Below are 14,860 nucleotides of genomic sequence, written 5' to 3'. Positions count from 1 at the left end.
CTAGGCTTCAGAGGGTTCTGTGAATTTCCTGAAATTATATCTAAACATTGTCTGTCTGTATGCATGCACATTTTTCTGGGGAGAGGGGTCCATAGTTTTAATCATATTCTCAAACAAGTAAAAAAACACTGGTCTAGTATTATTTCCAGGTTTCCAACATGGGCATCTGTGTGGATATTAATATTGTTAACTGAGGTGTGGGGGCTAGAGGATAAAGTAGGAGAAAGGGAGTTAAAATAATTGGTAGACAAAGTTTCATTACCTTTAGGGTAAGGATCTTTTAAAGGAGTTTTGAACCAGCTTTTCAAACAATTACCTCAAAGACTTTTTCTTGCCTTTTAACATTATGTCTTAAGAAAAATAATTTGTATTTGAAAACAGAAATAAAAAGAATTTTTTCTCTGGATTCCAATAGTTAAAATTTTTATTTATTTTGAAGCAGATAAAATATATAAGCCTTAAATCATCCTATTATTTATTATCAGCTTTTAACGTTTTTTTGTTTTTCTTTTTAATTTAAGGACATGAGGTGAACAGTTAAAATTGTGTATTTCATGCAAGCATTGACATTGAAATTCAACAGACTGCTAGGACAGGAGCGTTGTGTGTATGTGGTGTACCTTGTACTAATGTCAAGTCAGTTAAAGAGGACGCAAGCCTAATTCTTTAAGAATACTTGTAGATTGGCTTTAACTACATTGGCAGTTTTCTGTTAAACTTAGCCTGGTTGGGTATTTCATTGCCTCTCTAAGTCAGATTATGATTTGAGAGAATGAAAATTTTGAGTATTTTGGTCTTCTGAAGGGGCGCACTCACATAAGCCTTAGGCTTCTAGTTGTTTATAAATACCCTCATTATACATATTTAGCTGTATTTGCATAGTTATTTGGATGAAACTGAAACTTTTCAGATGTAATACAGTAGATTTAAATTTTTTTAGATTTGTATAGGAATAAATTTTGTGTAGCAACTGGAATGATATTGAAACTATGGTCTTTATATCAACGCAAGGCTACATTATGATCTAGACAAGGCTGTTTTGGTATATTTTTCCCCACGCTCTGTCTTTTCAGATTGAATTACTGATTTTTCCCCCTTTGTTTTGTTTGTTGTGGTTTTGATGTTTTTTTTCCTTTCAGCTAAAGGAGCAGCCCAGTGGTTTTCAAGAAGTGCCAAAGTGCACTGACTATCTCATGATGACTGGTGCCTCAGGGAGGGTCGTGATTCCTGGATACAGGATCGACCTGATCCTGGATGTCACTTCAAGCAGTCAGATCGTGGGGAAAAGCCTTGTCTAATGGCTAGCCTTCCTCAAAAGTCTGATGCTAGTCATCTCAGAAGGCCTCAGAAAAAGCCTTAAAGGTGAGCAGAGTAGAGTGTAGTTCTCTCTGGGGGCTGTGACTATTTGTTGGAAAATCTGATTCAACATAGAATGACAACCCTAACCTGATAAATCCAGGTTCAGTTGGTAAAATAACTTTGAGCTTATAAATTTTCTGATGATGATGATCAGACCCCAACTTTTGAGTTATTAGAAACCACCTTTCTAAGCTTAAGATCTATAAAGGGAGGAGTTTGGTAATTCTTGGGCTCTTCAGAGCCTAGGTGAGAATCTGTTTTCTTAAACAGAATAGCCTTGCTATCATAGCTAAGGAACACTGTGGTTACAAAATTACATTAAGTTGTTAAGTACAGATAGATTTAAGAAAAAAATTATCTAGCAAGGTATTCTGTTAGTTTGTGTATTTGTCATGCACCAATTATTTATCAGGCAGTTGAGCTTCAGGGGTTGGAAGGACAAGTTTGCATTTTATTTGTCTGTCATAGTAACCTTTTAAAAAACGTAGCTACCTTTGAAGCAGTTTGGATTTATGTAGCTCATATTTTATTGCATTCAACTTGAATATTATTGGTACTACTTGTATCTTTTAAATAATACTTTGAGAACCATAAAAAGATTCTTCAGAGGTGTTTTGAGCATTTCAGTTTGGAAAAATCTTAATTCAAGGCCTCTTTCTCTGTAGTTTGAAGCATTTATGGAACTCAGTTGTTCATGTAATAATCTTGACTGCTAAATTTAAGTAAACTCTAAAACTTGTCTTAAGACTTGCTGGTTGTTTTTTTTTAATTGAGCCACCTATATTAGCAAAAAATAATGTGGGGTATGCACTATCCCCAATGTTTGTACATTTTAAAATTTAGAAATTGTATTTATCACTGCTGTCTTAATGTTATTATATTAGAAAACATATACAAAAGTAAATGTTTAACAAGGTAAGATGAATACAAGAGAAGTTCTGATATTTTCTTCCTGCATAATATGGATTGTGATGTGTGCCAGGGGTCCGCAAACTTTTTTTTAAAGGGCCAGATAGTGAACATTTAAGGCTTTTCAGCCAATATGGTCTGTGTTGGAACTACTCAACTCTGCTGCTGCAGGGCAAAGCAGCCTTAAATAATGTGTTAAATGAATGATTATGGCTGTGTTCAATAAAATTTTATTTATAAAAATAGGCCGTGGGCTGGATTTGGCTGGTAGGCCATAGTTTGCTGACCCCTGGGGTATACCCTATTTGCAGACCACTGCCTTAGACATTGGAGTTGTGTTGTACTATTCCTGTTAGGTCCCTTTTGCATCGTTTTTAGAGTTGGCTTTATTCATGCAGTTGATCTTCCTTAATGAGGTAAGCAGAAGAACAATAGCTGTCAGTGTATTCAATTTAATTGTACAAATACTTATTGAATAGTAATGAAGTTTAGATACAAGTTTAGGTGCTGGGTTGTGAGTTTGTTAAGAGAGATAGGTAAAGTTATGGCATGGTATAAGTAAAATGATTGAAACACAAGCTGATAAGATAGTACAGTTGAGAAAGTGAGGCAGGAGGAGCTGGCTCGAAATGTCTGGAGTTGGACTTTGAAAGATTAATTCAAGTTTGTGAAGTAGATGAGTGCAAAGGCATAAAGGTGATAGAAGAGAGCTTGGGCAAAACATATGTCCCTCAGTATTGATAATTAGTGAAATGTTCAAGAAAAAAGCAGCAGGAAATGAGACTATACAGATTAGCATGGCCCATCCTGTATTGTATGCTCTGCCAAGGAGCATGGATTTTGCCTTGTAGGTTGATAGGACCCATCATAGATATTTTAGTAGAGGAGAAAGTGATCAGATTTGCATTTTAGAAAGATGGTGGTAGTAGTGTGGAATAGATTTTTTTGGCAACTCATCTATTTTTACTTCTTTGTAAAAGTGAATACAATTGTTTGTGAGTTGATTTATGCCAGACATAAAATAGAGAAACTTGGAATACTATTTGGCAATACGAACAAAAGAAAACTGCTGACATGCTATAACATGTATGAACCTCAAAAACATAAAACTATATGCAAAAGACCACATATTTTGTGATTCCATTTATATGGAATGTTCCTAAAGTAGATTTGTGGTTGCCTGAGGGTGGACTGGGAACTGACTGCAATTGGGCACAAGGGGTCTTTTTAGGGTGTTGGAAGTGTTCTAAAATTTCATGGTGGTGATGGTTATACAACTCTGTAAATTTACTAAACATGATCAAATTGGACACTTAAAATGGATGGATTTTATGGTAGGTAATTATACCTCAATGAAGTTGTTAAAAAATTAGACTTCACCTTTGCAATTTGTTGGGGTAAAACTTTGTTTAAAAAAGTATTTCCAGGGCTGGCCCCATGGCGCACTCGGGAGAGTACAGTGCTTGGGAGTGCAGTGGTGCTCCCGCCGCGGGTTTGGATCCTGTATAGGGATGACCTGTGCGCTCACTGGCTGAGTGTGGTGCAGACAACACCATGCCGAGGGTTGCAATCCCCTTAACAGTCCAAAAAAAAAAAAAAAAGTATTTCCATATTGTTGGTTGCAAATGGTTGCCCTTCTGAGCAGGTACTGACCATAAACTACTGAAACTGAAAAAAAGTTTTATTTTTTAATGCTTGAAGATGTACATTGCATTAGTAGAGTGTAATTGTTAGGAACTACCAACTCAAGAATCAGATAGTTATTAAATTTTATAGAATGCACTTTGGCTTTAATCATTTTCTTTCCTTATTAAATATGGTATAAGGAGAACCTTCTTCAATGCTTATACTGGATAATAGTATTCGAAATACTTTAAGGGAAGTTTACTTGATTTTTTTCAAGGAAACAACTGCTAAAGAAAGAACCTGAAGTATGATGTTTTTAAATTTGCAGATTCTTTCCTCATCTTAACAGTCATAGAAAATGAAAAAAAATATAAAACACTTGGAAAATGGTTAATTTTGTTAAATAAATATTTATTGAGGGCCTACTATGTGCTAGGCACCATTTCTTAGAAACAGAATTGAAGAATTCTTACTGTGTTAACTTTCTTTTATTCTTGGGTGTCAACATATAATGTATGAGGTTGAGCTTAATCATTAAGAAAATATGTATAAACTTAACTGTGTTACTTCTTATTGTTTGCAATGTAACTTTACATATCACTTAATTTTCAATTCTGTGGGAGTGAGGAAAATAAGTCTTAGTATAGCTGATTCCCAACTAAGAGGTAGAGCTGGAATTTGACCATTGGTTTTTTTATTTTTTACTTCATTACTCTTTACACTCTAGTGTGGGATTTAGAAAACAACAGCAAGCAAACAAAAAGCAAAAACACCCTGTGCTGTACTGCATAAGAATAGTCATACTGGTCAACAGGATAAAATTGAGAGTCCAGAATAAATCCCAACTTTTATGGCCAGTAGATTTTTGACAAGAGAACCAGGATAGTTTAATGAGAAAAGAGTAATCTCAGCAAATGGTAGTGGGACAGCTGAATATTCACATGCAAAAGAATGAAGTTGAACTCCTACCTGACACTATATACAAAAATTAAATCAGAGCTGGGTGGTTACTCATTTGGTTAGAGTGCGGTATTATATTATAACACCAAGTCAAGGGTTCGGATCCCTGCACTGGCCAGCCTCCAAAAAAAAAAAAAAAAAAAGAAAATTAAATCAAATTAAATCAAAATGGGTTGAAGACCTAAATGCAAGAGCTAAAACTCTCAGAAGAAAACATAGGCATAAATTTTCATCACCTGGGATTAGGCAACAGTTTCTTAGACATGACACCAGAAGCTTAACCAAAGAAAAACCTAGGATTTCATCAAGATTAAAAAACTTTGTGCTCCAAGTATACTATCAAGAGAGTGAAAAGATAGTAACAGAATGGAAGAAAATACTTGCAAATCATTTATCTGATAAGAACCTGGTATCCAGAATATATAAAGAACTATTACAACAGAAAAACAAAACAACCCAATTCAAAAATGGTCAAAGGACTTGATAAGACATTCCTCCGAAGAATATATACAAATGGCCAATAAGAACTTGAGAAGATGCTCACCATCATTAGTCATTAGGGAAATGCACATCACAACCATGAGATACTACTTCACATCTACTATAATGGCTATAAAAAAAAAAAAGATGAATAATAACAAATGTTGGTGAGAATGTGGAAAACCTGGAACCCTCATACATTGCTGGTGGGAACGTAAAATGATGCAGCTGCTGTGGAAAATAGTTTGACAGTTTCTCAAAAGTTAAACATAGATTTATCCTATGGTCCAATAATTCCACTCCTGGGAATATACCTAAGAGAAATGAAAACATATGTCCACACAAAGACCTGTAAATGAGTGTCATAACAGCGTTATTTGTAATAGCCAAAATGTAGAAACAACCCAAATGTCTATCAGCTAATAAATGGATAAATAAAATGTGCTATATCCATATAATGGATATATAATGGATATAATGCAGGATTCCATTTTTATGAAATGTCCAGAATAGGCAAATCCATAGAAACAGAAATAAGCGGTTCCCAGAGACTTGGGAAAAGGGGAGGATTCTAATGCATATGGAGTTTCCTTTTCAGGTGATGGAAATGTTCTGAAATTAGTGGTGATGATTGTATAACTCTGCCTCCCTGGTTCAGCCACTCAAAAATGAAATAAATTGATAAATTCTTTTTTAAAAATTATTATTTATCAATTTATTTAAATTGACACATTTTAATTGTACATATTTATGGGGTACAGAGTTATATTTCAATATATGTATATGGTATGTGATCAAATCAGGGTAATTAGCATATCTTTCATCACAAATATTTATCATTTCTATTTTTTTCTTTATTTTTCTAGCAGTTTTAGTTTTATAGATAAATTGAGCAGAAAGTAGGTAGTTCCCATATCTTCCCCCTACCCACTATACAGTTTCTCCTATTATTGACATGTTACACTAGTATGGTACATTTGTTACAATTATGAATCAATACTGATATATTATTATTAACTTAATCTTATATTAGGGTTTCCTCTGTGTATTATGCAGTTCTATGGATTTTGCCTAATGCATAACACGTCATGTATTCACCATTACATTATCATATGGAATAGTTTTGTTGGCCTAAAAATCTTCTGTGTTCCTCCACCTGTTCATCCCTCCCCTATCCCTTTCCCTAATCTCCTGAAACTCTGGGAACCACTGATTTTATTTTTTCCCCATTACCTCAAACATTTAGATTCCTTTGGGTTGGAAATGTTAAAAGTCCTCTTTTAGCTCAGTTATTTCTTTGTGGTGAGAGCATTTGAGCTCTTCTTCTAGCTATTTGAAAACATACGATAAATTATTGTTAATTATCGGTGTCTAGCACTACTGTGGACCACTAGAACTTATTTTTCCTATGTAGTTATAATTTTGTGTCTGTTAACCAACTTCCTCTTATCCCTTCTCCCCCTTCCCCTTCCCAGCCTCAATACTATTCTCTACTTCTTCTATAAGCTCAATTGTTTTTTTTAGCTCCCACATATGAGTAAGAACGTGCAGTATTTATCTTTCTGTGTCTGACTTATTTCACTTAATATCTTTTCAGGCTTGTCCATGTTGCCGCAGATGACAATTTCATTCTTTTTTTGTAGCTGAGTAATATTTCATTGTGTTTATATACCACATTTTCTTTATCGTTTCATCTGTTGATGGACACCTAGGTTAATTTCATATCTTGACTATTATGAATAGTCCTGCAATAAATATGGGAGTGTGGATATCTCTTTGGTGTGCTAATTTCCTTTCCTTTGGCTAAATAACTGAGCAGTGGGATTGCTGGATCATATGGTAAAACTCATATCTTTGCTCCCACATACCCTTTTTCTCCCCCTAGTGATATCTTCCTTATTTCCTTTTAAAGCAAATTTAGAAGTAATTTCTGATATCTCCTTGACTTACCTACCTTCCTTAATCTATTACTGTCTGGCTTCTGATTTTACCTTAAAGGTCATTAATAAATTTTTCATCTTCCAAATCCAAATTTGCTTTTTAATTTTTCTCTTTCATTATGTTTTGCTAGCGTTATTGAACACTCTTTCTTAAAGCTTCTCTTGACTTCTATGTTTACACTCTCCTAGCTTTCCTTTGGCTTTCTGTTGTGTTCTAATCCCCATTTGTGAGCTTAGTTTATTTGTCTGCCCTAAGTGTTGTTGGTTTAATTGTGGATTTTCTCGCCTTTTTACTGATGTACTTTTAGGCAGTATTATTCATTTCCTTGGCTTCATCCATTGTATATATGTTTTTCCACCTATAAACAGATTCCAAAGATTTTTTTTGCTAGCCCTTATCTTTTTTTTTTTTTTTTTGGTGGCTGGCAAGTACAGAGATCGAACCCTGGACCTAGGTGTTATCTGCACTATGCTGTAGCCAACTGAGCTAATTGGCCATCCTCATCTTTCTAATTGAATTTTGATGTTACTTAGGCATTCTCCCTCTTCTTTTTCCCTACCTTGGGGTATCTGTACTCCCTAATAAGGCATAAAAGGCCCTTTATGATTTGATTCCAACTTTTTCCATGGTTTATTTACTTTATACTGATTCTAAGTGCTTTATTGGTACCGAACTGTCCTGTTGTTCCCTGAGTACATTGTTCTGTTTTATGTACCAATGCCTGTTCCATATTCTGAAATGCTTCCTATTTCTCTTCATCCTTCTGTCCCCAGAGCCTACTCATTTGTTGGAACACTGATCAAATGGTACCTCCAGTGAAGCTTTTAGGTATTTAGCTGTGATTTCTTCTCTGCACTTTGAGGGCTTAGTTCTTATCACTCTTTCCACAGTTTTTTCTTACCACTAGATTTGAACTCCTGGATAGCAAGATCTACTTCTTATGCCTCTTTGAATTCCTTTTATAATACTTGTGGAATGGAAAATGCATGAATGATATCTCCCAGGATGTCCAAATGGGATGTGTCAAGGGTAGTTTGAAGCCATTGAATTTATGTGTATTTGAATACTAAGAAAAGTTAAGCATTTAAAGTTTAAAAAAAAACTTCTTAGTAAATGTTGGATTTTTTTTAAAGCTTTTGTCTTTGGCCACCATCTATTGTAACTTTTCTGGGTGCCGTCTTATACTCCCATGGCTTCATTTATTACCCATAGGCTGAAAACTCGCAAAGCCTATAGCTTTTTCCTTCATTTTAGTCCCATCTAGCCAACTGTGTACTGGATACTTCTAGTTGGCTGTTTTAGAGGTACCTCAGATTCAACATGCTAAACCTAAACTCACAATCTTTCCTGTCTTCTCTGTGAAAGTATTATTCACCTAGTTGCCTGGCTTGACTTCTCCTTCTGATCCAAATATTTTATCTGTCACTTAATCCTGTTTACTTTTAGGTCCTGAATATCTTTTGAATACATTTCCTTTTTTAATTGTAATTTTTTTAGTCAAAGTAATTTGTGCAAATAATTTTAAAAATTAAATACACTACCAGGCTTTTAAGTAAATAGAGTGATCATATAATTTGATCATCTAAACTTGACATTTTTGAAAGTTAAAAGGAACACTATTAAGAATTACATTGAGATCCCAGGCAAATGGGGATGAATGGTTACACCTACTTATGAGAAATAGCAGATACTTACCTACTTCTCCTCACTACTCGTCCTCCTCACTACTTATAATTCCTACTTTTAACTGTTAGAGCTGTTTCTTTGGGTTCCTATTCCCAGCTTATGCTTACATTGCTTAAATTTTCTTTTGTAGACATTATTGGTTGGCTCCTTTCTGTAGAAGATGAGGAACTGGCTTTCTTACACTTCTCTTCCCTCATTGTCCCATTGCAGTTTCTGTATATAATTGATTACTTCAGTATATAGTGTTTTTCATTTCATTTTTATTTTTTCTAAGAAAATTAAGTTCTTATCACTACTTCATACTCATACTCTTCCTCAGAATAATAAAATGCCTCCCCATATGATCAGACATATAAGGTAATTTATCAGTTTCAATTTTTTTCCCCTCAGATTTCTAGAGCCTTCTAGCTACTTGCTCCGGTCTATAGGGTTGTTCTCTAAGCCTGTGGAGAGCAGTGTTCTTAGTTTTTCTCTCCATATAATCATGGGAATTTCTTCGACTTCTTTCTTCTGTCAGGTCTTCTGTTTTCTAGATCCCATGTTATTTATCATCTTTCTTCATTTTTTTTTTTTTTTTTAAACGCCCTCCTTTGTTGGTGCATATTCTCCAGCAGCTTCATGGGAGGTAACTTAAGACATTCATTGTTGGGCCATTTATATCTGTTCTGGCCTTACCTTTAATTGATATTTGTTTATTGCAGGTCTTGATTTCTAGTTTGGATATAGTTTAACTATAAGAGTTTGGAAGGCATTGTTCTATTGACTTATAGCTTTTGAGTGTTACTGTTGAAAAGTCAAGTACCATTTTTATTTTCTGTTTTCTGTGACCTGTAGGTTATTTTTTCTCTGCTGAAGTTTTCAGGATTTTTCTTTTTACCAGGGATGAAGAGATGATTTTTGGTGTAGGTATTTCTAAATTTATTGTGCTGGGCCCTTTGAAGTCCTTTTGAATTTGCAAACTCATATCCTTTAAGTTTCTGAAATGATATTATATTATTTCTTTGACAGTTTTTTTCCCTCCCGTGTCTCTATTTTTTCTTTCTGAATATCTGAATTGATCCCTTATTATTATTATTTTATGTTTTCTCTCCTTATGTCTTTTTCTCCCCTACTTATATCTTTGTCTTTATTGTTCTTTCTGAGAGTTTTCCTTAACTGGGTTGGTAAAGTGCTTGGCTTTTGCTAAGGTTTGTATATTTTTTAATTGATGTGAAATTTACATAACAAAATTAATCATTTTAAAGTGAACAATTTCGTGGCCCTTAGTACATCCCTTCCTTTTTAATGAGACTCTCATACTTGGCAGCGTATGAAGGTGCCATAACAGAGTGCAGTGATTCTTTAATTGTGAGTTTCCCAAGCAGCAAATTCTAGGATAGGCAGATCTCTTTCATATACCTTTCCTCAACCAGATTGTATCAGTTTGGATATCCTTGAATTTTGAATTGTTCTTCTTGGAAATAATTAGAAAAAGACCTGGAGATTGGCATTGTTGGAGGATAAAACCTTAGGGAGAGAAAGGAAGTTGAGGAATTCAGTCTAGAGTCTTAGAACTATTCCTATATCTGTTGGGAAGGAGGAAATTGGAAATGAATCTCTAAGGGCCTCGTACTGCTTACGTGTTTTCTTGTTATGTTATGAGTAGGGCCTAAGGCAGTATTATATTTGATGAACGAGATTTAGGAAATACCCCTGGTTTCACCAAAAACATTAAAATTTTATTGAAGCTTTTTTCCATCTATGTTATCCAAGCAAATCTGAATAATTGGGACTGGAGTGGGACTTGAGGCTAGAGGTGCCAGCTTTCTATTTATTAAAAATCACAAAGGCATTTACCATCAGTTTGATTAGAATGTGTGTTTTCTTGCCCTTAACACACATATATTGCCTCTTTAGATGCATATTTTTTTGCAACAAAGGAAAACAAATTGACAAGTATCTAGGATTCTGAAAAGCTTCTGGCAGGGTATATTTTTAGGATATTGGTTCAGCTACTCTAATTGGGACAAAAATAATAGTGGCTTAGAAAGATAGGAAAGCTTTTCCTCTCACATCAAAGACAGTACTGGTTAATAGTCGGGGAGTTAGGGTGGTTCTGCTCCAAGCTATTGTCTAGGGTCCTGGGTTCCTTGTACTTTGTTGCTCTCTTTACTTTCATCTGAATGGTTAATGCTGGTTTTATAAACACATTCTGAATTTCAGCCTGTGGGAAGGAGTAAAGAGTGTAGAGGGCAGGCAGCTTCTTAATATGAGCATAACCTAAAACTTATTCATGACAGTTCCAATCAGAGTCTGTTCACTAGAACTTGGCCACACTAGCTGCAAGACAGAGTAGAAACGGTGATCTCTGCTTGGATGGCTGTGTGTCTGGCTAAAATTTGGGGGTTTTGATTAGTGGAAGGAGGGAAGAGAGATCAGATTTGGAGGAGCAGTTATCAGTTTCTGAAATCAAAGTGTTGGTAAAGAAATTAATAATACTTTTAAAGCTTGAAGTTCCTTTGTTTTCTAGTATGATAGCTTGTTCTAAGTTTATCTTGTACATTTTTGCCTCAGATCTGGAATCAGCTCTGGTTCCATTAGTAGATGGTATATGGAGACCATAACCTGGGTTTTAGGGGTGATCATTGCTGTTGAGTTGGTGACTGTTTGGGGGCCTTTTCAGTGGACAGAGCTAGGAGTTATTTCTTTTCTGAAAAAGGAAATATGTCATGAATTCATATTATTAGTTCCAATTCAAATTTAAGGTAATTATTTAAAATTTACTGGTTAAAGAACATGCTTATGTCGTAAGATCATGGTGTGATTCCTGGCTCTGCAGCTAATTAGAGGTATAACCTTATTCTCTCTTCTAAGTTTCAGTTTTCTTGTGTTTATAATGGGGATAATAATACCTATGTCTCATGGTGTTGTAATGATTAAAGGTGATAATAAGTACTGAAGAAATTTTACTGGTTTTATTATTCTCTGTCACAGTACAAAAAGGAGACATTCCTAATTCTTCTTGTAGGGTTTAGAGAAGACAGAGAAGACTTACTTACCTTTGAAGGTAACACTTGTGCCATCAGGGAGGGTTGAGTTTTAGGTGGGATATAGAGGTTTAGTTAGAAGAAGTATTGGTGCAAGGGACTTACTGGTTCTGTGATCTGCATTAGTCAAGGCTGGAGTATAGGATTCCGTTTTGATCCTTTAAATAAAAAAGAAAAAAATCCTTTTCTGTATAGCATTTATCATAGTGTATAATTATGATTACTGTGTGCTTATTTGCTTACTGTCAGGCTTTCTAACTGCCCTACAAGGGCAAGGACTATCCTATATTCCTTTTGCTTACCCCAGTGCCTGGCACATAGTTGTCACTCAGTTGATATCCATACCTTGAATGAAGTTTATAAACGCCACAAAATTTAGCATTTGATTTTATATATATATATATAAATAATATTATTATTCTGCAGTTGTGTCATGAGTGTTACTTTATTTTCTAGCTCTACTGTAGCTCAGGAACTACTAATTGACTTAATTTGTTTAAAATCAATAATTTTCATTACTTTGGAGATTTTTGCCCACTTATACATTAACTGACAGCATTAGTTCTTTATGTATTTTTATTGAAAGAGTGAATGAATGAATTTGCTGGTGCTCCAGTCTGCTTGGATGAGGTTCTCAGCCACAATGTGGATATACTGGTACTATGTGAAATGTATGCCAAGGAATTTATTGTTATTAAAAGTTTAAAGTACTTCAGTTATTCCTTATAATGAAGCTACTCTGTTGCTCCCATTTTGTTGTGTTGCTTTAAGTGGTAGAGAGTAGGATACATAGATTATCTTCCTAAGAATTAACTCCAGTACTCCTATGGGGGAGAGGGAGAAGTCGGGGAGAGAGAGAGAGAATGCGTATGTATGGTTGTGTACCTCCAAGCATGTGTCTTTTGTATCCCCATGGAAGAAGACTGAGAATGAAAATTCTCATCCAGATCTTTAGGGAGGCATTCTTAGAAGGGCGGTGGCATTGTATAGTGTAAGGTACTGAATCCTAAATCAAATGACATTTGCATTCTAGAGCGTCCCCCTTCCCCCTCCTTTTGTTTGGCCATTAAATATACTCATATGGTGTTCATATTTTTCTTTGCTTGTTTTCTTTTGTTGTTGTTGTTATTGTCACCTTAAAATATAGCAATTTCAAATGTAAAACTTGAGTTTTGACAAATGTATAAACAGTCATGTAATTAATATCACAACAATAATGTAAAATATATCCATTACTCCAAAAAAGTTCTCTCATGTCCGTTTACAATTAATTCCTACCATGCTCCCCTGGCAACCACTGATCTTCTTCCTGTCACTATAGTTTTTTGTCTTTCCTAGAATTTCATATAAATGGAATCATTCAGTGTGTAGTCTTTTGTGGCTGGCTTCTTTCACTTAACATAATATTTTTGAGATCCATCCGTGTTGTTGTATGTATCAGTAGTTCCTTTTTATTGCTGAGTAGTATTCTATTGAATTGGCTATATCACAATTTGCTTATCCATTTTCCAGGTGGAACATTTGGATCTTTTGACTATTAGGAATCAAGCCACTATGAACGTTAGTGCACAAGCCTTTTTATATACATATTTTTTATTTTTCTTGGGTATATACCTAGGTACACAGTTGGGGGATCATATAGTAAGTATATATCTAAGTTTGTAAGAAACTGCCAAACTCTTTGCTAAATTGGCTGCTGTACTATTTTGTATTCCCACCAGGAAGATATGAGAATCCCAGTTGTTCCACACCCTACCTGTACTTGAATTTTGTCAGGTTTTAATATTTTAGGCAATGTAATGGGTGGATAGTGGTATCTCATTTTGGTTTTAATTTGCATTTCCTTAATAATTAAAGATGTTGAACATCTTTTCATGTGCTTATTTACTGTGTATTTTCTTTAGTGAAGTTAGTGTTCTTATCTCTTGACTACTTTTTACTAGGTTGCTTGTCTTCTTGTTAATGAGTTAAAGTATTTTTTACATATTCTGGATATAAGACCTTTGTTGGATATATGCTTTTCAAATGTTTTCTCCCAGTCTGTGGCTTGCCTTTTCATTTTTTACAATATCTTTTGAAGAGTAATTTTTAAATTTATTTTTATAGTTTGTGTTTTCTTTGTCCTATTTAAGAAATCTTTGCCTAACCCAGGATTACTAAGAGTTTTCTCCTGAGACCTATAGTTACTAAAGGTGGGAAAGGGGGAGGGAGGAATTGGGTAAGGGACACAAAGAGTAATTATGATTTGTAATGATGAATGTCCTAATACTTATTTGATCATCACGTACTGTACACAAATACTTATAGTCAACTCTGTACCCCATAAATATGTATAATCAAAAATTAATTTTTCTCCTGTATTTTCTCTAAGGAGTTTTATAGTGTGAGCTCTTACTTTTAGGGTCATGATTCATTTAGAATTTTCTATGTATGATGGGAGGAAAATGTTGAGGTTTATTTTTTTTGACATGTGTTTAACTAATTGTTACCAATACTGTTTTTTTTTTTTTTTTAAATTTTATTTTGTCGATATACATTGTAGCTGATTAATGCTCCCCATCACCAAAACCTCCCTCCCTTCTCCCTCCCCCCCTCCCCCCCAACAATGTCCTTTCTGTTTGCTTGTTGTATCAACTTCAAATAATTGTGGTTGTTATATCTTCTTCCCCCCCCCGGTTTGTGTGTGTGTGTGTGTATGTGTGTGTGTGAATTTATATATTAATGTTTAGCTCCCTCCAATAAGTGAGAACATGTGGTATTTCTCTTTCTGTGCCTGACTTGTTTCACTTAATATAATTCTCTCAAGGTCCATCCATGTTCCAATACTGTTTTTGAAGAGATTATCCTTTCCCTATTGAATTGCCGAGTCATCT

The 14,860-nt window shown here is 34.7% G+C and overlaps 1 protein-coding gene across 2 annotated transcripts in view; it reads left to right on the top strand.

Moving 5' to 3' along the window:
- The window catches only part of INTS6 (integrator complex subunit 6), an 88,908-nt gene that overhangs the window by 31,523 nt on the left and 42,525 nt on the right, over window positions 1–14,860 (top strand). Inside the window, exon 1 of one of the 2 annotated variants that reach the window (XM_063102141.1) lies at window positions 1,209–1,362. The exons of the other annotated variant lie outside the window; for it this stretch is intronic. The gene's annotated coding sequence lies outside the window, so the exon portion shown is untranslated. Of the gene's footprint in view, window positions 1–1,208; window positions 1,363–14,860 lie in introns of those variants that run through there. 2 annotated transcript variants of the gene reach the window in all.

Source organism: Cynocephalus volans, chromosome 7 (genome assembly GCF_027409185.1).
Source record: "Cynocephalus volans isolate mCynVol1 chromosome 7, mCynVol1.pri, whole genome shotgun sequence".
NCBI classification, from domain to species: Eukaryota; Metazoa; Chordata; class Mammalia; order Dermoptera; family Cynocephalidae; genus Cynocephalus; species Cynocephalus volans.
Note: the sequence above shows the minus strand (reverse complement) of the source record. Positions and strands in the feature narration are given on the sequence as shown.